We start from the raw sequence: 25,501 nt of genomic DNA on the forward strand, positions 1-25,501 counted from the left end.
GTAATACTGAACAGAATCCAAAACACTCTAGAAGACAACTCCAGCAGAGAGCAAGCAGGATTCAGAAGAGGCTTCTCTACAACAGATCATATCCAGGTCATTTCACAACTAACACACAAATGCAGAGAATACTGAATCCCTCTATGTTTCCTCTTTATTGATTTTAGAAAAGCATTTGATACCATAGAACACAATGCAGTCATCAGTGCCTTACTCGATATAAATGTGGATCCTACTTATATCCACATGATAAAAAAATTAACAAAAATCAGACTACACAAATAACCCTATTTGATCAACCTATAAATATAGATATAAAGAGAGGGGTCCGCCAAAGCGATGTGATCTCCCTAAATCTATTTACCAGCACTTTAGAATACATTCTGAAAAAAATAGACCTGATATCCCACAACCCAAAATACCCAGAATAAATGGGTGAAAAAGTATACACAAACACCAGTAAGATACGCTTAGAAATGAATCTAGAAAAAACAAAATGGATCAAAAACATCTACACAAGTGACAGTTACCTATGTATTGATAACATCCCTATAGAAGAAGTTGACTCATACAAGTACTTAGGACAAACAATAAAAATGAATAACGATTTATCTGAAGAACTAGTAAAAAGAAAGAAAGCTGCATGACTATCATTCAACAGACTAAAAGAAACACTTACTGATCCAAATCTTGACATCTCTCCAAAGGCAAAACTATTTAATAGTGATATTCTACCATCACTCACATATGGATCAGAAACATGGAACATGACAAGAAAAGAAGAAGAGGCTCTCAGAATTACTCAGCATGCAATGGAACGCAGGATTTGTAACATCAGCAGAATGGAACATGTTAGAAACACGGAACTAAGAAGAGATCAGGCATAAAAGATACGGTAACTGCAGTATATGAAAGCAAGATGACAAGAAAAGAAAAAGAGACTCTCAGAATTACTCAGCATGCAATAGAACGCAGAATTTGTAACATCAGCAGAATGGAACATGTTAGAAACACGGAACTAAGAAGAGATCAGGCATAAAAGATGTAGTAACTGCAGTATATGAAAGCAAGATTAGATGGGCTGGTCACATAGCCAGACTCAAGGATAACAGATGGACATATAGAATACTCATCTGGCAACCAAGAATAAAGAGAAAACCAGGAAGACCACCTACAAGATGAAAAGATCCACTAGTGAAATGTATGGGTATAACATGGAAGTAAGAGGCTCAAGATCGAGATCGTTGGAGGCATCTTTGTGACCTGCACTCATGGAGAAATCCTGAGTGAAACACGGGTCTATCAAGGTAATGCAATCTCACAGAAATAATGTGCGTATGGATACTAAAAATACACTGCTGTTTGGGCAGTGTCGGAATGACGTAACGTGCAATGACAAGCGCCAACGAATATCGGCGTTAGATCGCAGTGTATTTTTTTCGTGTAACGATAATTGAAAAAAATATAATTCTTTTCATATTTGCAACAGTGACACTCGTCATAATTAAGCCTTGTATCTATAATAAATAAATAATTATATGTTATTTTAACAAAATAAAATAAGATTAGCAAAAAAATAGTTCACCACGCACAAGCACCAATAATCAACGTTTCATATCTCACAGAAATAACGTGCGTATGGATACTAAAAATACACTGCTGTTTAGGCGGTGTGGGAATGACGTACCGTGCAGTAACAAGCGCAAACAAATATCGGCGTTATATCGCAGTGTATCTGCTTCGTAATCTAAAGCATTAATGAACAATTCCAATTATTAACTATTCAATGAATGTCAAAACATAAGCTGTAACCTTTAACATGTTGTAGTGCATTTATATAATGTAAGCATTGTTATTATTTATAAACACAAACAAAATTTTAATTTTTCATTTTTTCCTTGGGGGGTGCTGCAGTGTTGCATTGCTTATGTAGGGTCACCACTGAGAAAAAGAGAAGAGAATTTCAAAAAGAAACACACGTGGCTTTTATTGATTATGAAAAAGCATTTGAGAAAATTATTAGACAAAAGTTTTTAAAATATTAACCGATTTAAATATACCAAACCAACTTTTACAATCCATTCAAGAATATACACAGGAAATAAATAAAAATAGCAGTTAAATTAGAACACATCTCAGAATGGAATGATATATCATCAAGAGGAGTACAAGGATGTACCCCTCTCGCCTCTGCTTTTAATATTCACGGTGTCCCACAAGTTCTTAGATATTTCAATAATTCATGAAAGTTAGAAAAATTTGTATATATTGGAGTGCGGTTTGCACGAGAGTAAATCGCAAGGAGGTTATTTATTTTTATTTTTTTTTTGCGGGAGAGGTTTATTTCAAAATTTCACCGATAGAGGGCGCACGTGTCACATGCATCACTTGTAAATACGTGCAAATGAGAGTTCTATAAAACGCAGGGTATGTATTGCTGACAGCTCTTAATGAATGCGTGCAAATTCCCAGTCGTTGGGGATGAACAGAATTGTTTTTGTGAAAAGAAAAATTTGTTGCTTACTTTGGTGGATAAGATATTGTTAAATTGTCTTACATGAGTGGGGAATCGGTAGCGGAAGTTTTACGAAAGTTTCGAAGCATAAAAGAATGAAAAAAGGTCGAGGTCCTATTATTCCTGCTAGAATACAGTCTAATACATTTCGAGAAAACTGGAAATTTCTCAGTTCACCCTGGAACATGCAGATCAGTGTCATCCAAAACCCGTACCAACATTTGGGTAGGTGGCGGCGCAGTAATGTAGGCTCGTTTCTAATGTGCACATCTTTAAATTAAAAAAAAATTATATTTTATGGCTGTGTATTTCTCAGTTAGGTGCTTCTTTCAAGTCAAGCGTGTTTATTTTGTGTCGAGTATTTTTGCATTTGACATAATGGTTTGTATTTGGTATCAGATTGTATGATTAGGCATCGTTGCAGCTAAGCCTAATCTCGCTATTGTTACAGTTAAACGTATGTAAATCCTTGTGTTAGATATGTTTGGTTATTCATATAATGACGTGTTTGATGAAACATTTTGAGAATGATATGTTATAGTGATCGCGTTCTTGTTGTTAAGCCTAATACTGCCATTCTCTGAGCATATATACTGGATGTTAAATGAAATCTATTGATTATAAGTGTATAATACTGAGATAATTATTTCAAGCAACGTATGTAAATTTTGTTAGGTATTGTTTAATGTTGTTTAATATGAGTATTTTATTTTAAACTTAGTTCAGAACTCAATATGATAATAAGATCACAGACAATTTGTTTGAAAGGGCACAATCACACACTTAATATATTATCTGTTTTTAATAAATTACTTGCTAGTGAAAGTTTGGTGGATGTAACATTATCGTGTGAAGGAATGACCCTTAAGGCTCACAAAATAGTACTATCTGCAAGCAGCACTCTTCTATACAGCTTATTTTTAGAGAACCCAAGTAGTCATCATGTTGTGACATTAAATGACATGAAGTTCAACGACTTAAGGTTGATGATCCAATATATGTACCATGGTGAAATTAATATTTCATGGGATATGCTTCCATCATTGTTAAAATCTGCAGAGTTCCTAAAAATGAAAGATTTTTTGGAAGTTGCTAATAAGTACAATGATTCTGTGGAAGGCATACAGCAGAGCGCTTTAGATTATGATCGTCACGAAGCAGGGAAACCGATCATTGTTCACTTGGTTGCAAATTCAGGTGAAAGTGTGCATACGGGTGTATTGTCTTGTTCAGTGTCTGATGCTACAGTTGATTCTCACCTAACAGTCACAACCTGGGGTAGTGATGACAACAGTCCTTTCATCAATTCAGGTGAATGTGTGCATGGCAGTGTGTTGTCGGTTTCTGATGCTACGGTTGATTCTCACCTGCCAGTCACAAACTTGGGTATGTCATCTGAGTCAGCCATTTCTTCTGTGGTTGCTGGTGATGTCAATCCAGATTACTTAACAACTTGTGTTTCTATAGTATCCCCTCTTGAATCTGATGTCAAAGTAGAAACGAAAGACTGTGCAGTCCATTCCACATCTTCTAATATATCAAATGTTTTGCTGTATTAAGTGACTCGTATGATCGCAGAAGTTTTAATGTAATATATGATGATACATCTGGTTTGACTAATATCCCAAGTTTAAGTGATCATCAAGACTTCGCAGTTAGCTACCATCAGTCACATAGGGAACATACATGTTTTATACAGCCATATCCCAATGTATCGGATAGAAGCATGTGGAGTAGACTGTGTTGTGCAAGTTCTCCTGAAACAAATGAACGGACATTTTTAAATGACTGTAATATATTTTATAATTATGATCAGACCAAATTGTATAATCTATCTTTTAGAATTCCAATATGTTCTAATATTTTTTATGGAATAGGAAGTATGGGGGGGGATTAAGAATGACAAAGTATGAGAATGACAGAAGTGAATATGTGCATGGAATAAATAGTGCAGAAATAGATACACACATATTGCTGAGTGATATACTAAAGAATGTGAGAGAGGTTCATGAACAAAAACAAGCATCGGTGGGAGTAAACGATGTCAAGTTAAGAAGTAGCAAAAAAGATGTTGTGCTGTATGGGAATTCTATAATTAAGGGTGTGAAGGATGGTAGAGTAATTAAAGCGTGTTATCCAGGGTCAAAGATTAAGGATATAACTAGGGCTGTGAAATTGCAGAAAGATAGAGTAAGTGAGATTATTGCAGTTATAGGGACGAATGATCTACGTAGCGAAAGATTTTCTGTAAGACGGGATTTGAAGAATTTAATGATTGCAATGAATGCAAAGAGTGAGAGTGGAAAGATCATGAGTGTGCTACCACGATTTGATTGTGATGAAATGAACAGAAGAGCAATTATAGTAAATGGAATGGTGTCCAGATTGTGTAAAAGGTTTTGCAAAGAAATGAAACTGAATATTCATTTTATGAATGTCTGGGATGAGTTGGATAAAGGAAGGAGTATTTTAAGAGAGATGGTTTGCACTTAAATGGATTAGGAACTTGGCATTTAGAACATTTATTGATAAAGGACAGAGTAAAGGGTCATTAACAGGGAAATGGGATTTGCTAGGGAGACAGTGATAGAGTTAGCTGTAAATAGTACTGTGGTCATTAATCATTGTGAAACTGGGATTAATTGTTCGCAGAATGTTAACAGTATGCAGAATGGGGTAATTCACACACAGGGAGGAAGGGAATATTGCAGTTTATGTATACTAATGCTCGAAGTATTAGGAATAAGTGTGAAGAATTTTTGTCATTACTTAGTACAACATGGCCAAAAATTATAGGAATTAGCGAAACTTGGTTAACCAAGAATGATATAGTTATTGGGATTGAATGTAAGGGGTACAGTATTTTCAGGCAGGACAGAGATGACAGAATGGGAGGAGGGGGTTTATTAATGATAGACGAAACATTAAAGCCAAAAAAGATAGAAGTACCTCACTGTGACAGGTATGTAGAGGGCAGTTCATTAGAGGCTGTTTGGTGTGAGATAGAGATTAACAAGGCGAAATATGTAATTGGTTGTTGCTATAATCCAAGGGGAATAAGGGAGAATGTAAATAGCATGTATTGGCAAATTAGCACGATGAGTAAAGGTCAAGTAATTATTATGGGGGATTTTAACTTTGGGGACATAGATTGGGGGAAGGAATGGTCATAAGGAACAAAGGAAATGGAGTTTATACAATTGTTAAGAGATACTTACCTGAGACAGCGTGTGATGGAAGGGACAAGAGATTCTAGAGTGTTAGATCTGGTCATAACATCGGAGAACATATCAATAAGTAATTTAGTTACAATGTCTCCACTTGGGGAAAGCGATCATGTGGTCTTGACCTGGGAGATTGAAAGACGTACTGAATATTCTATTAAGAATGGGTATATGTGGAATTACAAGGCTGGTGATTATGGCAAGCTGAGAAGTCAGCTTTCAGCTGTATTATGGCATGAGAAATTCAAGGGGAGAGATGTTGATGTTGCGTGGGAGATTCTCAAGGAGTATTTGAAGAAAGCTGTATTCCCAGAGTCAGAAGGAGAAATCAAGTAGGAGTAAAATGGATGTCTAATACTATTAAACAAGAGTTGCAGATAAAGAAAAGGTTGTGGAAGACATAAAGAAAAAGGTGATGAGCTTTCCAATGAGCAATATAAGGTACAGGCAAAGAGAGTAACCTGTATGGTAAGGAAAGCCAAAGCTAATTATGAGAGGAAGCTAGCTGATGAATCCAAAAGAAACCCTAAAGAGTTCTTTCGCTATGTGGCTAGTAAAAGGAAGAATATCCATGGAAAGATTACTTTAAAAAGTGTTGATGGTAAGGAAATTACTGAAGCTAATCAAATAGTTGAGTTGCTTAGTGATCATTTCGCAAAAGTGTGCCATCTTCGTAGTGATAGTGCAGTCAGATGTGCCATTGACTGATGAGAGTATAGAGATAGATGAAATTGAGGTGCTTAATATATTAAAGAACCTTAATGCTAACACTGCCATTGGGTTAGATGGCATATCGGCCCATATGTTACGAGAATGTGCAAGAGAATTAGCAACTCCTCTAACCAGGATGTTTAATTTAAGCCTCAGTTCTGGTAAAGTGCCAATAGAGTGGAAAGAGGGGAAAATAGTTCCATTGCACAAGGGAGGCTCTAAGACTGATGTTGCAAATTATAGACCAATCAATATATCTGGAGTGGTGGTTAAGATTTTGGAGAAATTAGTTAAAATTAGAATTCAGGACTGGGTGGACAGCAATATGATACTTTATAAGGGGCAACATGGTTTTGTGAAAGGTAGGTCTTGCCTAAGTAATTTGCTTACGTTCTATAATAAAGTAACAGTGGAGTTGGATAAAGGAAATCCTTACTCAGTGGTACTGCTTGACTTTGCAAAGGCTTTTGACAGGATTCCACATGGAACTCTGTTACATAAATTAGAGCAAATGGGTTTGGATCCGAAGATGGTGATTAGGATTAAAGGATGGCTGGCGGACAGATATCAAAGAGTGGTTTACGGAGGAGCTGAGTCCAGGAAAAGGCAAGTGACTAGTGGTGTACCTCAGGGCTCAGTTCTTGGTCCTCTATTGTTTAATTTGTACATCAATGATATTGGAAATACCTTGAATGGAAATATCCACTTGTTTGCTGATGATGCAAAATTGGGAAGAGCGATAATCAATTCAAATGATGTGGATATTTTACAGGATGACTTAAATAGGCTGACGCTGTGGACAGTAAATGGCTGTCAGTTCAACGTGGCTAAGTGTAAGGTGATGCTCTTCGGGTGGATGACATCGCATGCTGTTTACTATATTAACGGAACTGAACTGCAGGAAGTTGATGAGACAAGAGACTTGGGAGTTATTGTGGACAGAGAACTTAAGTTTAAAGGGCATATTGCTAAGTTTGCCAAAACATCACATCAAATTACATGGTTGTTGAGGAACACACTAACAAGCAGGGATAGGGAAGTTATTATTCCACTCTATAAGGCATTAATAAAGCCGCATTTGGACTATTGTGCACAGATCTGGTCGCCAGGATTTCTTGGTGATGCGGAAGTGGTAGAGAGGATTCAGAGGCGGGTTACAAAGATTGTTGCAGGTCTGTGGGATGTTCCCTATGAGGATAGATTGATGATCTGTGGGCTCCAAAAACTAGCTGATAGACGTAGGAGAGGAGATATGATAGAGGTATTTAAATTGTTAAAGGGATTTTACAGGATTGATACTGATGATATTCTTAACACCAATGCAGGATGTGAGAGAACGAGGGGCCATCCCTGGAGATTGTGTAAGAGTGTGGTTAACAAGGGTGTTAGGACTAGATTTTTTACTTGGAGGTTTGTGAATGGGTGGAATGCTTTGCCAGAACTGGTTGTGAATGCTTCAACTGTGAATGAATTTAAGGAGAGGTATGACAGATATTGTGTAAATAATGGTTAGTGTGTCAATGTCGGGTCTCCCGCGATGAGTCTTTTGACTCCATGGAGACACCGTTAAAATAATAATAATAATAACAACAACATTGTGGTAACGCAAATGAATGCCCTAGCGGCACAATCAACGCAGTTTAAACAGTGCACGGGAAGCTGTAAGAATCACAGGCATAGCAAAAATATCACTATTCCGCATCCTTCATGGTGCGTAATCATGACAGCAACAAATTTTTCTTTTCACAAAAGCAATTTTGTTCACTCCAAATGAGCGGAAACTTACACGCATGCTTTACGAGACGTAAGCAGTACACCCTGCGTTCTATAGAACACTCACTTGCAAATAGTGCACGTTGTACATGTGCCCTCTATCTGTGAAAATAAATATTTTTCTCCCTGTCAAAAAAAAAAAAAAAAAAACACCTTGCAATTCACCTTCGCGCAAACCGCACTCTACGAGTAATACAATATATACTAATTTTTATGAAATAGAAAAATTTTGAAGATTAAGAATTATGAATTTTTAATCTTCATTTGTATTTATTTGTATAACCACAAATGAAGATGGTTACACTATTATTTGCAGATGATCTTCATTGAAGATGATTTACAAAAATCATTAAATGATATCTCAAAACAATATAACATGACAATATCTAAAGAAAAAACAAACACCGTGGCATTCAAAAGAGAAAACCCAATAAGAAGTAAATTAGTGATAGATAATAAATTATTAGAACAAGTAAATACTTTGAAATACTGGGATGTGATTTATCATAAGAAGAAAAGGCAGACACTAAAATATCAAACTTTGTCAAAGTAAATGTAATAAATAAATATAATAAAGAATATATTTAAGTCAACGCTAGTACAAAACCAAACTAGAATCAGACTATATAATATGTTGTCAAAAACTACCTCTACTATACGGAAGCGAAACGTGGATCATAAAAAGGAAACATGAAAAACGAAATCAAAGAGCAGAAATGAAATTTCTCAGGAAAACAGTTGGTTATACCAAGTGGGACCATAAAACAAATGAAATCTTATAATCCCTGAATATAAAACCAATTACTTACTACATAAGACGTATAAACAAAAATGGAGAGAACGTTTAAATCGAATGGACACCAGCAGATTATCAAAAATATTATAAAGATGTAAAATAAGTAGAAAAAGATGAATCGGAAGACCAAGAAAGAGATGGCATGAGACCGAAACAGGCCACGTGGCTTAAAATCCATGTTAGGAAGAAGAAGTATGATTTGCTTTGTCTATTAAGGTTAAGGAAAGGAGGCCCTTTCTTTTCTTCTAGATATTTAGCCCTTTCTTCTAGATATTTACGATGAAGGATGGTGTAAATGCTTTTTGTTTCCTTGGTTTCTTTTTCCATAAACACATGTACTTACACAGAAACTTGTATACATTAAACTAAAATTTAGCTATAACAATGAGATAAAGAACGAGATTATAACTGAAAATGGCGTTTCATTCTGTTCTCAGAATTGCAGTCTCCTTCAATGAACAGTATATTTCTCTTTCTCTGACTTACTATAGAAGAGTTCTATTTCTTCTTTAGCGGTTTCTGAAGTGGGCAAATAGACCTAGCATTGTGATGTTAAGAAGACTTGCTGTAAATCTTGCCATTCTCTTTCTCCCCTTTAGTGATTTGTGTCATAATATGCCTTACTTCATCTTTTACTGAGATGAAATGCAATACTCTGTTATGTTTTGTACTTTTCCCATAGTAGATTATCCACCTTTCATATCACGTGACTGTCCAGCGTATCTCTGCTAATCTAAGGGTGTTATATCGCTATCACTCCACCTTCTTGCTAAACGAGTTCTAGCTTTCTAGAGGCCGGTAAACTATAGACATTACATGTTCCTACTGATAACTTGCCTTTTGCTAGTTTACTCTTATTGCGCTTATAATAGTAGCAAACTTATTGATCTATTTCCAATCGCTCAGTTTGGGCATTCTGATCTTGTTTATCCTTTCGACATCCTAGCAAGCATGTTGTACTTTTCCTTTGTATTCTCATATTGCATCAACTTTCAAACGAGTTTCGTTTTTTCATTCAGTTTTTCATTTACTCTTCTGCAACAGTCTTAATGGTTTGTTGTTGGCTCTAACATAGGTAACAGTTGCTGCAATCATTGCCGCAACTGTTACCTATTGCCGTAACTGTTAACTGATCAGACTGCTATCATTGCCGCTGAATCTATGAAAGTTATTTCATTTTTCTTCTCTGCCACTCTGTAAAAAAAAAGTCCCTTTAGAGAGCATGTCCTTGCCATCCAGAACTTGCTCTCTGGAATTTTCTGAAAGAAAAAAAAAAAAAAAAAAATTTGAAATTTCAAGAAAATTTGAAGAAGTGTTATAAATATGTAAAAATGGCAAAGAAAATCTTAGAGATCAGAAAAGTTGATAACCTCGTTGAAACATATTTTAAAAATAAACTGGCTAGAATTCAAAATGGATTTTTAGAGAAATTGGTTCCAATCAAATACAGCGAAATCCATAAGAAACTAATCGTATAAATGTGTATTTTGTAAAAATAGATTGAATACTTCCTTCGTGTAATGAAAGATATATTCTATTGAAAGCTAAATCGTAGTATGAAAAGAAATTGGCTACGCTGGCTGAAGGCAACCCGAAATAATTTTATCAGTGTGTTATTTACAAGTTTCTTTCCTGGTTTTTCTCTCTCGCATATACCCACACTTTACCGTGTAGGCATTCGAAACCGAAAATCCAACGGAATAGGTCGATCAATTTACCGACTGAGAGACGGTAGATTGACTGTTCTGAGAGGTGAAAAAACCCTCTAACACCGTATGAGGCCAGTTAACTTAATTTTAGTCAAAAGAGAGCAGATAATGATTCCTTACATCACTGACAGAACCGAACCCAGGTCTTTCCGACCAAAGGGCTCCGCCTATACTGACTGAGCTACAGAAGCTCATTCTGCAAATAAAAGAGAAAAAAGAATATGGAAGAATAACTTTAGTGAATGCAGACGGAAGCCTTGTGTCAGGAGCATAGGAGATTGTTCAAATAATGAGCGCTCACTTCACTAAGACCTATCAACCAGCTGTATGTGACATGGTGCACAATGCTACTACTACATTGGATGAGGAGAGCTGTGCATAACAATGACGTACAAGAGCTGTTGCATGACTTAGAATATACTGCGATAGGACCACATGGGATATCAACACCTGTGCTAAATCAATATTCAGCAGAAATGTCTTGGCCTTTTACATCTGTGAGTAACTTGAGCTTCAGTTCAAGATGTCACATCAATGGAAAAAATGTACCTGTATGACAGTTCCGTTATACAAAGCTGGTACAAAAATTGATATATCCAATTGCAGAGCTATCAGTTTCTATATATTGATATAGTTTGACCAGATATATTTTACAAAGAACATGAGTTTATTAAAGGGAGGTCATGTTTTACATTTGCTCATATTTTATAATAATATTACTACTGCACTGGATAAAGGGAATGGACACAGAATGGTACTGATACACATTGATAGGATACCATGAAAGGCTATTGCATAAACTGGGGAAGATGGGATTGGAATATAAGCCACTGATTTGGATAACTGCGCAGCTCACGGAAAGATATCAGATAGTGGTGTATGGCAGGTGTGAATCCATCAGATGTAACTACTGCTGTTCCCCAAGCATCAGCTCTTGGATTGATTTGTTTCAAGTAATTGAACACCTCCTATCAGGTCCTTTGCCATATCATTAATGTGTATATATTGAAACTGAAGGGAGATGTTCAAATGTTTGTTAATGATGCAAAATAGCCAGGGAAATCAGGGATACTACTGATATACAACGCATACATAATGTTTTGATTAATTTGGAACAGTGGGCAAATGATAATGGCTGTCATTTCAATATTATGTAACGTTATTCACTTTGGCATGATAAGATTTCCAACAGCGTATTATATTGGTGGAATTATATTACAAGAAATTGATAAGACTAAAAGTTTTGGTATTATAGGAAACTTAAATTCAAAGATCACATTGCAAATGCAACTCAGAGGATAATTTCGATGTAGAAACGAACCATATCTTTAAGGAGAAGCAAGTCATTTTGCCTGTTGACATGGAACGCCCTGATACGATCGCACCTGTACTGCTGTGCGCAGGTTTGGTCTCCTTTGTTCAGATTTGATAAAGAAGTTGTCAAAAGAGTGCAAAAAAGAAGAGTACCAAAGATAATATTAAGATTACGGAATGCAGATTACGTGGATAGATCGAAAATATGTGGACTGCAGACACAGACAAACAAGAGAAATTCTGGTGATAGAAATTAATAAACTTTTGAAATGGCGTTATGAAAATTTTTGTTATATGGAAAGTGAGAAAAGTACAAAGGGAAATCCGTGAAATTAAAGTTTGTATATGATTAAGAAAGGGATGAGACCTAGATTATTCTCTCACAGAGCAGTGCGTGAGTGGAACAGTTTGCGTTTCGATGGAGTAAGTGTATTCAGTGTGAATGAGTTTAAGAGCAGTATGACATTTGGTATGGGTGGTCTGTTTCCTCCATTGACGAATCCTAAACTACCTGGAGGTCTTTGATGATGAAATTAATAATAAAAAATAAAAATAAACGCCAAGACCTGTGTAGCTCAGTAGAAGTGGCGTTTGCACTCTGCAGCGCTTGACCGCACGAAGAAAGGGTTTGGTGGTTCAAATCTAGTCACCGACTAGAGGAAATTTTTCTAAGCCTTTTTTCGACCGGTTCCCGAGTTAGTCGATCTCTGGCACGGGCAAGCGGGTTTTTCCTCCCGGAAACTCAAGAAAATCGACCGTAGAACCCACATTATTTTCAGACATTAAATATATTGTGTTAAGGTTAGGGACCACGAGATGGCGGCACATTTGAGCCGTCTCTCTTCACTGTGTACCGCTTAATTAGTGATAGCCTTGGGCCATCTATCTCCGATTGGTACCAGTGGAGATTGAACTGACCACTCAGTCTCCAAAAGTTAGATAGGGCTAAATGGCCTCGCCTATTCCCGTATACGGGAATAAAAAGGCGTTAGCTGATTTTTTTTTTAAAAAAAAAACACCGTAATCTTTATAAAGAATTGAAATTTTATGTATGGATCACAAGAACTGAAAATTTCAAAATCTTCTACCAGAAAATGCCCTTCTACAGTAAGGTAGTTATAAAAAAAATTCGGCAGCAATATCAGAAAGAAATATTACAAGCAGCGGAAAGTTTTACAATAAAATGGATAAAATTTAGTTCAACTCTTACTGAGGATTGTGTTGTATGGAAATATTGACACTGCACTGATATTGACTGTGATGAAACTGTTGGTGGTATTGACAATTGTAAATCCTACAAAAAATGTCTTTAATATTGTCAAGTAAATTTAATTTGCATTTGCGACATACAGGCACATTTTTAACATAATACTGATTCTATTCACTCACGTATATGTGACAGGTCATTCTCAAAAGAAAATGCATTTTACCAGCCTGAGAAATGTTTTTTTTTTTACAGTCACTTCTTAAATCGTTGATGTAAATGTCATAAAATAAATAATAAAAAATAATAACTATTTTTATGGCTCTTTAACCTATTTTCGTTAATAGTACCCCTTTTTTATAATGTCATTGGCTTTTTACTCAAATTTTAGGGTTACTGATGTTTTATATGGACAGATATATGAAGAACATATAGGAAGGAAAACCTGACACATCTTTCTGGGATGTTGCTGGCTGTCTTCTTTTTCAGTGGCATCCCGCTGTATTGCTATGTATTGTACATTCATTGTTGAAGGAAGGAAGTATGACCTGAACGGAAGGGGGAGTCGGAAAAGTGGGGTTTGAGAGATGTGGGAGAATTATTGGCGAGCAAGCCAATGCGAACATTTTTTTTTAAAAAAAACAGGTTTTTTATATTTTAAAAAATTTTAAAGGTGGGCAGACAATACTTTGGGATGGGGTATAAAAATAGAAATTTGAGGGGAAGGAGAAGGATATTATGGAATACGATCAGATCAGTGATCGGAGAACGGCGTGTGAGCCGTTTCGACAGTGCGTCGTCTTCGGAGCTCGTGGGGGAAATGGAAATTATTCACTGAGATAGTCTCTGTAATTGTAAGTTGTTTTTGTTACTATTACTATTAATTTTAACATTAGTGATAATATTGCATTGTCCTAATCATAATAATTTTATTAACATTTACCAAATGTTAATTTTTTTAAATGTTAATAAAACCAACCAACTTCTGCAATCCACACGCCTTCAATCTATCCTCATAGGGGACATTCCACAGGCCACTCACCATCTTGGTCACTCGCCTCTGAATCCTCTCCAATACTTTCTCAAAATGTACACTACACTCATGTAATTTCTTTGAAAGATAATAATATGTTATTATTATTATTATTATACGGACACGTCCATGGAGTCCGAAGACTCATTGAGGGAGACCCAATCTCCCCACCCAATCTATCACACCTGTCCTTGAACCCATTAGGCGAAAAGTCACAACTGACTCTGGACCCATTCCACTCATTCACCACTCTCCAAGCAAAAAATCTGGTCCTCACACCCCTACTAACCACACCTTTATTCAACTTCCAGGTATGACCTCTTGTTCTGGTCTCTCTAGCGAATTGCTGAAACATTTCCCTTGCATCTACCCTATAAAATCCCTTAAGCAACTTAAATGTTTCTATCATATTCCCTCTTTTTCTCATATCAACCAACTTTTGCAATCCGCACACACCTTCAATCTATCCTCATAGGGAGCATTCTACATGCCACTCACCATCTTGGTCACTCACCTCTGAATCCTGTCCACTACTTCCTCATCACCAAGAAGCCCAGGGGACCAGACTTGAGCACAGTAATTCAGATGTGGGCGTATCAAGGCCTTATAAAGAGTAATGACACTTTCTTATCCATACAGGAAGTAAGGTGCATTCTTTTAGCTTTAAGTTTTTAAAAACTGGTCTGCAGTGCCTACACCTTTGCCACTGAAGGCAGAGCAGGGTTAATGCAATTTCTGAACAAGATATACAGACAATATACACAGGGATACGTTCCTCAACTTCTGCCATCTTGGCTTTCGATCCTAATTAGGGGCTTCTCTTGAAATGCGGACTTATTAACCTGAGTTCCGTCGATTAAAAAAACAAAACCCCTGTTAAACACTCCAGAGTTCAACTAGAGCGGGAACTAGAAAATGGGACTGATAATGTTCCTTCTAGTTGGTGGAACATGGTTGGTGGGGAATCTTTAACGATATTTTTTGTCACGATCTATCAGGATGTAAGTTATGATGACGATGCATGCGAATTCTTTTTGTATCTACAACTTTCGTGGATGAAAACGTTAGAATTGAAGTAACATTGTTTTTTAGTCTAATGTTTTCATCCACGAAAGTTGTAGATATTGTAGATACGAAAGGAATAATACTTTCTGGCCTGTTTATCTGTATCTGGCCAGAAAGTATTATTTCGACACTGTCTGGCTTGATTTGGCATTCAAGAATTTGTTACCTTCTTAGACCCTCTGCTTTTACTTCGACGAAAGTGCAGAATATTTGTCAATTGTTATATCAACTATAGAGGGCAATTTTGTCATCGTAATTAATTATCGCTAGGTGTCTCGGCGATGTGAAAAACGTGGTATACAGTAGCCGTGTTTAATGGTGAGCTACTGACGTATTCTGTGAAGTGTTATTATTAATGTGTTGATATATATATATATATATGTGTGTATGTGTGTGTGTTTGTTTGTAAGAACTTTATTTCTAAATTTCATTTTTCTTTTAAAATCAGGTCATTTATAAAGACGAAGTATCGATTGTTCCTGTTTCTAACTTTCAATTTTGGTTGGGACTATTCACCCTGACCATTCTTTTAATCATCTAGTCACTTTTGCAAGTGACTTTGGTCTGAAATCTGAGTAGTTAAATATTTCATTTACAGCTTCTTGTGTTTTCTTATCTTTTTATCTTTAAATGGGTGTTAATTCCTTGTGTGACAGGATTTCATCGTTTACAAGCAAATTAACCCAAAATTCTAGTGTGATAAGTAAAATTAGTATAAGATCGATATCACAGGGATATTGAGTTTATTTCATTGTTTATGAAGTTTATCTAAGAATGCTGAAAATCTTTTTAAGTTGATTTTTCTGTTCTTTAAATTTTTTTGAATTTAAATCACAGCGAGGGTCATAGGAGGTGTACAGCTGTTCACTAAACGTGTCAACAAAAACACGTGATGCACTTAATGACCACGTGATTGAATTCACTGGTGATATAACTTCATTTTGCGATTTTGAAGAAAAAGTAAATGAAAAGTTAGACCAGAATAGGTCATTTGGCCTGAATTCCCAAAAGAACAATGGTGGCATATCAAAAGTTCATGGTGTGCTGAGAATTTTAGTTGTACTGATTTATGTCACAAGTTCTGATATATGGATTTCATCGACTTTACTTTGCAGATGAAAAACCTATGCTTTTGGAAGAAAAAACCCTTCTACTTGAGTTGTTTTTGTTTTTTCTACATGTTTTTTCCAGTCTTGGTGTGTTTTATTGTTTAATGGGTTCACAGTTAATTTGTGGTTCATTAGAAGATGAGTGTATTATTATTAGTAGTAGTATGGGCAACTCCATGGAGTCCTTAGACCCATCGAGGGAGGCCCTAACATCATCTCAAGAACACCTATTCAACATTCACACAGTATCTATCATACTTTGCCTTGAACTCATTTACAGTCATAGCACCCACAACAGACTCTGGCAAGCTTATTCCACTCATTCACCACTCTCCAAGTAAAAAACCTAGCTCTAACACCCTTGCTAACCACACTCTTGCCCAACTTCCATGGATGGCCCCTAGTCCTTCCACCACCAGTCCTATTCTCAAAAATATCTTCCGAATTAATCTTATAGAAACCCTTCAGTAATTTGAATGTCTCAATCATATCACCCCTTTTCTGCCTACCAACCAATTTCTGCAACCCACAAATCTTCAACCTGTTCTCATAAGGTTCATTCCATAGATCTGCTATCATCATGGTCACTCGCCTCTGGATCCTCTCCACCTCCTCCCCATCAGGAAGAAACCCTGGTGCCCAAATTTGGGCACAGTAGTCTAGGTGGGGTCTTAATCAGCCTGGTATTTCCACATGTACCCTGTCTTAATTGAATATTCCACACATTTAGCCACCTCCTAAGTCAAGACCCTATGATCACTCTCACCAATTGGTGGCAACTTGGTCATATTCGTTACAGCCAAATTCTCAGATGCAATTACTAGGTCAAGCACTCTCTGACCCCTAGTATTTTCCATTACATGCTATCGCAGATAGTTAGCCCTTAATAACTGCATAAAATCCAATTCCTTCCTCCCATGTGTCCTCTCCTCCTTCCAATCAATGTTACCATAGTTGAAATCCCCCATAATAATTACCCTCCTTCCACTCATTTCTTCTATTTTCTTATGCATACTATCTCCACCATCTATTCCATCACCTGGTCTATAGCAGTACCCAATTGTATATTTTGTTCTGCTAGCCTCACTCTCATACCAAATTGCCTCAAATGTGCTCTTTTCTCTATCCTGCAGTTCAACTTCTATTCTCCGTGGCTGCAGTTCATCAGCTATCATCAATAACACTCCTCCCCCATTTTATTCTCCCTGTCACTCCTGAACACACCATATCCCTCACATTCAATCCCACTAGCTATATCATCTTCTATCAGCCATGTTTTGCTCCCCCCCCCCCCCACCCCCCCCCCCCCCCACCCCCCCCCCCCCCCACCCCCCCCCCCCCCCACCCCCCCCCCCCCCCACCCCCCCCCCCCCCCACCCCCCCCCCCCCCCACCCCCCCCCCCCCCCACCCCCCCCCCCCCCCACCCCCCCCCCCCCCCACCCCCCCCCCCCCCCACCCCCCCCCCCCCCCACCCCCCCCCCCCCCCACCCCCCCCCCCCCCCACCCCCCCCCCCCCCCACCCCCCCCCCCCCCCACCCCCCCCCCCCCCCACCCCCCCCCCCCCCCACCCCCCCCCCCCCCCACCCCCCCCCCCCCCCACCCCCCCCCCCCCCCACCCCCCCCCCCCCCCACCCCCCCCCCCCCCCACCCCCCCCCCCCCCCACCCCCCCCCCCCCCCACCCCCCCCCCCCCCCACCCCCCCCCCCCCCCACCCCCCCCCCCCCCCACCCCCCCCCCCCCCCACCCCCCCCCCCCCCCACCCCCCCCCCCCCCCACCCCCATTCTAGTATGAACTTATTGAAAATTCTTCTGATCACAAGACTTGGGTAATTTTGATGTAATCAAAGAAAATTGTTAATTGCGTTCTTGTTATTTATTGGTATTTCAATTTCTTGAGTAATATGCTAATGTAGCATTTGATGTTGACATATATTTCTACTATTTTTACATAGGTAAGTTACTTGTTTCTTTAGAATATATTTGTAATGGTGTATATATGTTTCTGTTAAAGATGTTGCACTCATTTCTCTTAAAGTTGGAATTATTGGGTTCCTAAAGATGAAAGTTTTTGTTGTTTATTATATAAATGACTGTTGTGTAACTTTTTTGTGGTATGGAAATTGTTTATTTTTTATACAGGTCAGTATGCATTTTTTTATATTCCAGAGAGTGGTGAATTGGGGTTTGTCAGACAGTCATTCTTCTTTGTCAGTGATTAAGTTCAAGAAAGATAATTGTGATAATATTGTGGTTTCTTGTGTAATGAAGATTTAGCCTAATCAGGCCCTGCTCGAGGCAGGGGCGAAATGGGCAAATGCCACAGGCGGAAAACTTGCAAAGAGTTTATCTTACAATTATACTGCAGGCAGAAAAAATTAAAAATAAAAAAATAATAATTAAATTGGATATATCATATATTTCAAAAATATAAAATTTATATATACATATTTATAAAGATAATTATATTTTATTCTAATTATATAAGCTCCAAATAATTATTTTTATTTTGGTAATCGCTGGGACAGAAACATTTAGATCCAATTTCATTGAGAAAATTTGATTCTCTTATAAATAAAATATTTTTATTTAAGAAACAAGATTAATCGGAAATTTTTATTTAGTAATTTAATATTTTAATATAAAATTTGATATATTAATAAATAATATAAATATGAAACCGAAGGGTAGAAAAAAAAATCTTGCACACACTCAAAAATTTGTTTGGGCTGGCACTGATAATAATGTGTTATTGTATTATATTTGTATTGTCTATATTTACTGCTTTATTCCTTTATTTTATTTATTATTGATTTCTTACATTGTTTATATGGCCATTTTATATCTCCTCAATGTCTACACAGTTAGCCTACTGGCTATGCACTTTGCAACCATATGCTTGGGGAAGGAGTGTCCTAGGATTGATTCCCGTCGACGACATGAGGAGCTTAAGGATCTTCCTCAGCCATAGCCAAGTTAGCTGGTCTTGGGTGTGGACAGCAGTTTTTTCCCTCCAGTTTATCTGGGTTTTTTCATCCTGCAAATAGGCAAACTGACCACGTGAACACACACGGATACGGTCAGGAATACGTAAGACAATCCCTCCAACCATAGGTCTGAACTGTCAGCTATATTAGTCCCGAGCCCGGATAAAAATAAGGGGGATTGAGGTGGTGCCGTACTTCCCTGTAAAAGGGGCTCACGGCCGTTGAATCACCATGCGAAATGAACGAATGAATCACCCCAACAACTGGTTTGCCTAATTTCACTCTTATCCACTTTACTCTTCCTTTATCTATCTCCTGAAACTTTCTGCATTTTTGGTATACATTTTGGAAAATGAAGAGAATGACCAGAAGGTAATGGAAAATATAGTGTACTTATGTGGAGTTCTTCACAGAAAAAAACATGAGATTGAGTGGCTGGAGGAATGTCTAGTGAATGGTATGGCACAATTCAATAGAAAGGGATGAGAAAGCAGAGCATGAAAGAGTAAAAAATAAGGATCAGATTTTGTATGGTGATTCATTGATACAAGGTGTCCTTGAAGAGAGTGTGATAAAATCATGTTTTCCTGGAGCCGAGATAAAGGATTCAGAGAGTTAAAGTGAAAGAGATGTTTATTTTGGCTGGTACAAATGATTTTGTAGGTGATAAGTGTGGTATGTGAGAAGATATGAAAGAGTTGCTAGTACATGTGAAAAAGAAAAGTGAGAAAGTAAAGGATGCGAGTCTTTTTCCATGTGTGATAGAGGCAAGCTGAAATGGAGAGCTATGATCACGAATGAGTCAGCACACAGATTGTGTAGGAGGGATGGTGTGAAGGTTGTGGGTGTGTGAAGTGAGTTTGATTGCAGGAAAGATTTATATAAGGTGGATGGCTTGCATCTAAATGGATTTGGTGTCAGGAGTCTTAAGAAGGTGTTGTTTAATGAAAGTTTGGAAGTACAAGGTCAGAGAAACTAAAATGCGTGTGTGTGGGTGTGGGATGTAGGTAAACGTGGGTCCAGGCAACCTAGCGGGTAGTAAGTGGGAGAGTGACTGCATGATGCAAAATGTAGCACCCCAGGTTAACTTTAGTGGGCCAAGAAGTAACACAAGGTGGTATTGCAGTTTATGTATACTAATGCCAGATTACTATTTTAAACAAGGTTGAGGAGTTTTTGGATGACCAAAAGTTACAGGATCAACATAAAAAAAAATTAGTGTGATGTGGTTGATTGAAGATGATATGGTCATAAGAATATAATGCATTGCAAGGGATATGTCTTCAGAGAGGACAGAAGGAACAGGATGAGGGAGGATTGCTAATGATAGCAGAGGAATTAAAGTTAAAAAGAATAGTATATCATTGTGATAGGGATTAAGAGGGAAGTTCAGTTGAAGTGATCTGGTGTGAAACAGAGGCTCACAGGACAAAATATGTAATTGGTTGCTTTAATCCAGGGGTGACATGCATTTGTAAATTAGCACAATGAGTACAGGTCGAGTAATTATTATGGGAGATGTCAACTGTGGGTACAGCAGCTGTATATGGGGACATATATAGCTGCTTAGAGATTATACCTGAGACAACATGTAATGGAAGGAACATAAGGTTTAAGAGTGCTGGATTGATCATTGCATTGGAGAACTAAACATTAACCAATCTAGCTACTGTCTCCACTTGGAGAAAGTGATTGTGTATCTTGATCTGAGAGATTGCCAGATAAGATATGTAGAATTTTCTATTAAAAAGGAATGCATGTGTAATGACAAAGCAGATAATTATGACAAACTAAGAAGTCAGCTTTTAGCAGAGTGAAGGCAATTAGAATTTGGAGGGAGAGAGAAGTAGTGGTGCATAGGAGGTGGTCATGTTATAAATTTTTTTCTGAGTAATGTATATCACAACCCTGCTTTCTTTGTTGTTGTTTACTTAAATTTCGTGTAAATGGTCGATTGCCACCAATCTAGCTACACTACCTCCACTTGAAGAAAGTGATTGTGTATCTTGACCTGGGAGTTTGCCAGACATGTAGAATTTTCTGTTAAAAAGGGATATATCTGTAATTACAAAGCAGATAATTATGACAAACTAAGGAGTTGGCTTTTAGCAGAGTGAAGGCAATTAGAATTTGAAGGGGAGAGAAGTGGTGGTGCATAGGAGGTGGTTATGTTATAAATTTTTTTCTGAATAATGTACAGGTAACCCTCGTGTAACGCAGATGTTAGGTTCTGCAAAAATGCCGCGTTATATAAATCGCGTTATGCGAGACTCAGATCACATAGAAAAAGTAGGGTTAGGTTCTGAAATCGTTTTTTTTTTTTTTTAGAGATTATATAAACAATGACATCCAACAAAAATATATTTTTATTTAATTCAGGTAATTCATATAAGTTAATTAAACATATAAACTATGAAACAAATACATAGTATAAAATTATAAAAAATTATAAATTGTACGTAAACTTCATTGCACATAATACATAATAAATATTTTAGGCAAAATAAAATAAAGTGTATATTTTAATCGTCATCACTATCTTCAAAACGAACATTTCGTGGATATTCTTTATTTATGAGTGGCCGGACATCGTCATCACTTGAAATCTCTTGGACATCATTAGTATAATTCTCATTGCATACTTCGGCTGGTTTAGTTATCAAGAAGTCAGTAATAAGACCTTGCTTACCACTATGCTGCAATTTTTTATTATGTTCATAATACGGAGCTAAACAAATATCCAATTGTCTTGTGAATTTTCTGGAGCTCTCCATTGAGAGATCATTATCCATAAAATAACTTTCTTGCCAAGTCCAATCCTGCTAATTTCTCAAACTGAATTCTTTAACAGATTCATCACAATCAGAATCTTCAGCAGAACTTTCCCTGCCATTTGGTTCGATGTCGTCTATTAATTGTACCAGTTCCTCTTCATTTAAATCTATTTCCCCATCAGTTAATTCACTATTAAAGAGATTGGAGCACTTATGAAGTTTGCATAGGTTGAGTCTCGTGCTGATCGAAACCGAATGTATCTTCAGTCTTGTTTAATTGTTACCTTGGCAGTTTACAGTGGGTGGGTTTATCCTTATTAACAAACGCTTATATTGCAAAAGCACTCTAAGTGGCCATTATAAAATTAAAAATTATAAAAATAATTATATTTACGGCTATTTTGCCTGCTTCTGTTTAGGAGTGCCTCTGTTTAAATGTCATTGGCTTTTTATTCACGAATTCTTAGGGCATTGTAGATGTATATTTACCAACAAATATATGTAGCATAAAGGAAGAGAAATTTACACATATCTTTTTCCTGGGTGTTGTGGCTTGTCTTCTTTCTGCAGTGTGCAAACTACTGCAGTTATGGTGTTTTGGAAGGGTGTATGTATGTGTGTGTGTGGGAGGAGTCTTAGGCAATGTGGGAGAATTAAAATAGAAGATAGAAAAAAACCCGTTTTTTTTTTTTTTTTTGTATAATATATATATATATATATATATATATATATATATATAAGGGTGAAAGGGATTGAAAACAGCAACTGATTTTTTGAGGGGGTGGGTGGGAAAAGGGGGCTGATGGGGTGCAGTCCGTTTCGACTATGCTAGGTTGTCATCTGAACTCATAGAGGAAGTGGATGCTGTGTCAGGTCGGTTAGGTGTTTCTGCCTTTGAAGTGTTTGTATTATCGCCTATTGGTCGGGGTTGTGACCTCAATTCTATGTTGTGAAGCTTCCAAACCTCGGTGATTATGTAGGGCCGGTGGATGTTGATAGAGTTTGCGTCACATTTTATGGCTATTGTTTCCGATATTCTAAGCAGTGTTTCATTGTCTTGTCTGTCTATTATGATGGCCTTGTCAATTTATGGGGTATGTTTTTGTTCAAGGGTGTGAACTGCTATTTCTGTTTTCCCTGTGCTTTCCCACTTCCTTCCAAAACACCATAACTGCAATGGTTTGCACACCACAGAAAGAAGACAAGCCACAACACCCAGGAAAAAGGTATGTGTAAATTTCTCTTCCTTTATGCTACATATATTTGTTGGTAAATATACATCTACAATGCCCCAAGAATCCATGAGTAAAAAGCCAATGACATTTAAACAGGAGCACTCCTAAACAGAAGCAGGCAAAATAGTCGTAAATATAATAGTTTGTTAAGAGGAGTAACATGGGAGTTTTCCCAGAAATAATATCCATATTATTAAAATAATTTTTTTTACATAAAAAAAAGCATTTCCTATTGTATGTAACTCACCAAAAAGTAAAGTGCTTAGTTTGAGATTAACACAGATGATTTTAATGCGCTTTCCTGGCAGAAAACGAAGACAATTTTCAACAATAACTAACACTATACGGTAAACAATTGATGTACATGCGTGCTAAAGGGTATTTCCCATAATATAAATTCGCTGCTTATAACTATATGCAGATACAGGTAGACGCAAATTTAACGAAGATAAAATTTGATTTTTAAGTCGTGCGTTAAAAAATATATGAAAAGATAAAGGATTACTACAGTTTGTATACCGTGTTATATCGAAACCGCATTGTATAAGTACCACATTCAACAAGGGTTACTACAATTTGTAGACTGTATTATATCAAAACCGCGTTATATGAGGGTTGCCTGTATATCACAACCCTGCTTTGTCTTTGTTGTTTTTTACTTAAATTTCGTGTGAATGGTCGACTGCCATCATTTATTTATTTCTACTATATCTTATTTCTCGAGCTCTATAGTCTAACAAATTTATTTGTTTTATGACTGTGCCAGTTAACTATGTACTGAGTGTGAGATTATAAGATTTTAAACTAAAGACAAAATAGATATTGTTAGCATTACCTGCTTATATTCATATTTACTGTTAATTAGTTGTGGCTTGATTATTGATCACCTAAACTTGATCTTAGAAAAGAAAAGTCTCATTGACTTTGTTATTGTTGACAGTGAGGTTTTCTCTCTGGTGCAGGACACCAGAGTGTACAGAAGATTTGAAATTGGAAGTGATCACCATTTAGTCTTGAGCAGGATAAAATTGAATTTGATATTGAAAAGAAGAACATGTAAGAAAGTTTTAAAGCGAATAAAAGTTGAGCAGCTCTCAGATGCGAACTGTAGACTAAAACTAGACTTATCATAAATTTTTTTTTATCAGACCTTGACATTTTTGAGAGTTTGCTCAAAACAGAAAGTAACACCGTCTACGCTAAGTACTTATGATTCAAAAGGCTAAATAACGGAGTGGTTAACAAAAAACACCATTTCATAGTAATAATTTTTTATTACTCTTAACTGAACATAACTTATTATTAAAAAGTTATTAATAACTTTTTAATAATAAGTTAGCGTGAACTTTCTTTAAAAATTCTTTATTTTTGAAATCGCGTAGAAAAATTCACTACAATTTAGTTCACTATAAAGTTTGCAGTGCAATACAGCTTTTACTGTTGATTCAGCCATTCTACCTCTTTCTTCAGACAATATATTATTCATTATTGAGAATATCCTTTCAACAGGTGAAGATGTGCCTGGCAGGCTGAAAATGTATTCTATAATTTGGACAAGATTGGGCAATGAAATGTTCTTTTCTTTGAAATGACCGAAAAGTTGTATCCATTTTTTTTTGCAACTTGTATTTTTCAAAATGTCATAGTTCGCCAACCAAAAAACTTTTGCAATCACCACTTCATCAAACAGTTCATCCATGTTTATTGCATTATTTGCAAGAGTTTCATTAATTTTTTCGCCTGAAGCTTTAATTTACTACCAAGTTAATTCATTGTTGTTTATCCAAGTGAAAGATTCTGCTCCACCAAAACTGTTTTCCCAAAGCTCAATGTAAGAAAGACATCAGTCATAAAATTTTGTAAACTCTTGTAGTATTGTATTAATACTTCCATTATTTTCCAGTATTCTAAAAAGCTATTTTGCTTCTTGAGGTATAAATTTATTATCATACCTTTCCTTAAGATTTGTTTTTAATTTTCTAAGTTTAGTGATAATATCTGTTGCACTCGCTTTTGTACTTTCCATAATCAAGATAGATTTGTTAAACAATTTG

General features: G+C 36.8%; 1 protein-coding gene across 2 annotated transcripts in view; it reads left to right on the plus strand.

Annotated features, from left to right (window-relative positions):
- The first annotated feature begins 15,629 nt into the window (after positions 1 to 15,629).
- LOC150102909 (xaa-Pro aminopeptidase 1-like) overlaps positions 15,630 to 25,501 on the plus strand; it is a 416,385-nt gene continuing 406,513 nt past the window's right edge. For both annotated transcript variants that reach the window (XM_090398386.1, XM_090398385.1), the window contains exon 1: positions 15,630 to 15,662. The gene's annotated coding sequence lies outside the window, so the exon portion shown is untranslated. The remainder of the gene's footprint in view (positions 15,663 to 25,501) is intronic.

This window comes from Typopeltis vanoorti, chromosome 9, assembly GCF_054136105.1.
Source record: "Typopeltis vanoorti isolate ZY-2024b chromosome 9, IOZ_Tvanoo_1.0, whole genome shotgun sequence".
Lineage (NCBI taxonomy): Eukaryota > Metazoa > Arthropoda > Arachnida > Uropygi > Thelyphonidae > Typopeltis > Typopeltis vanoorti.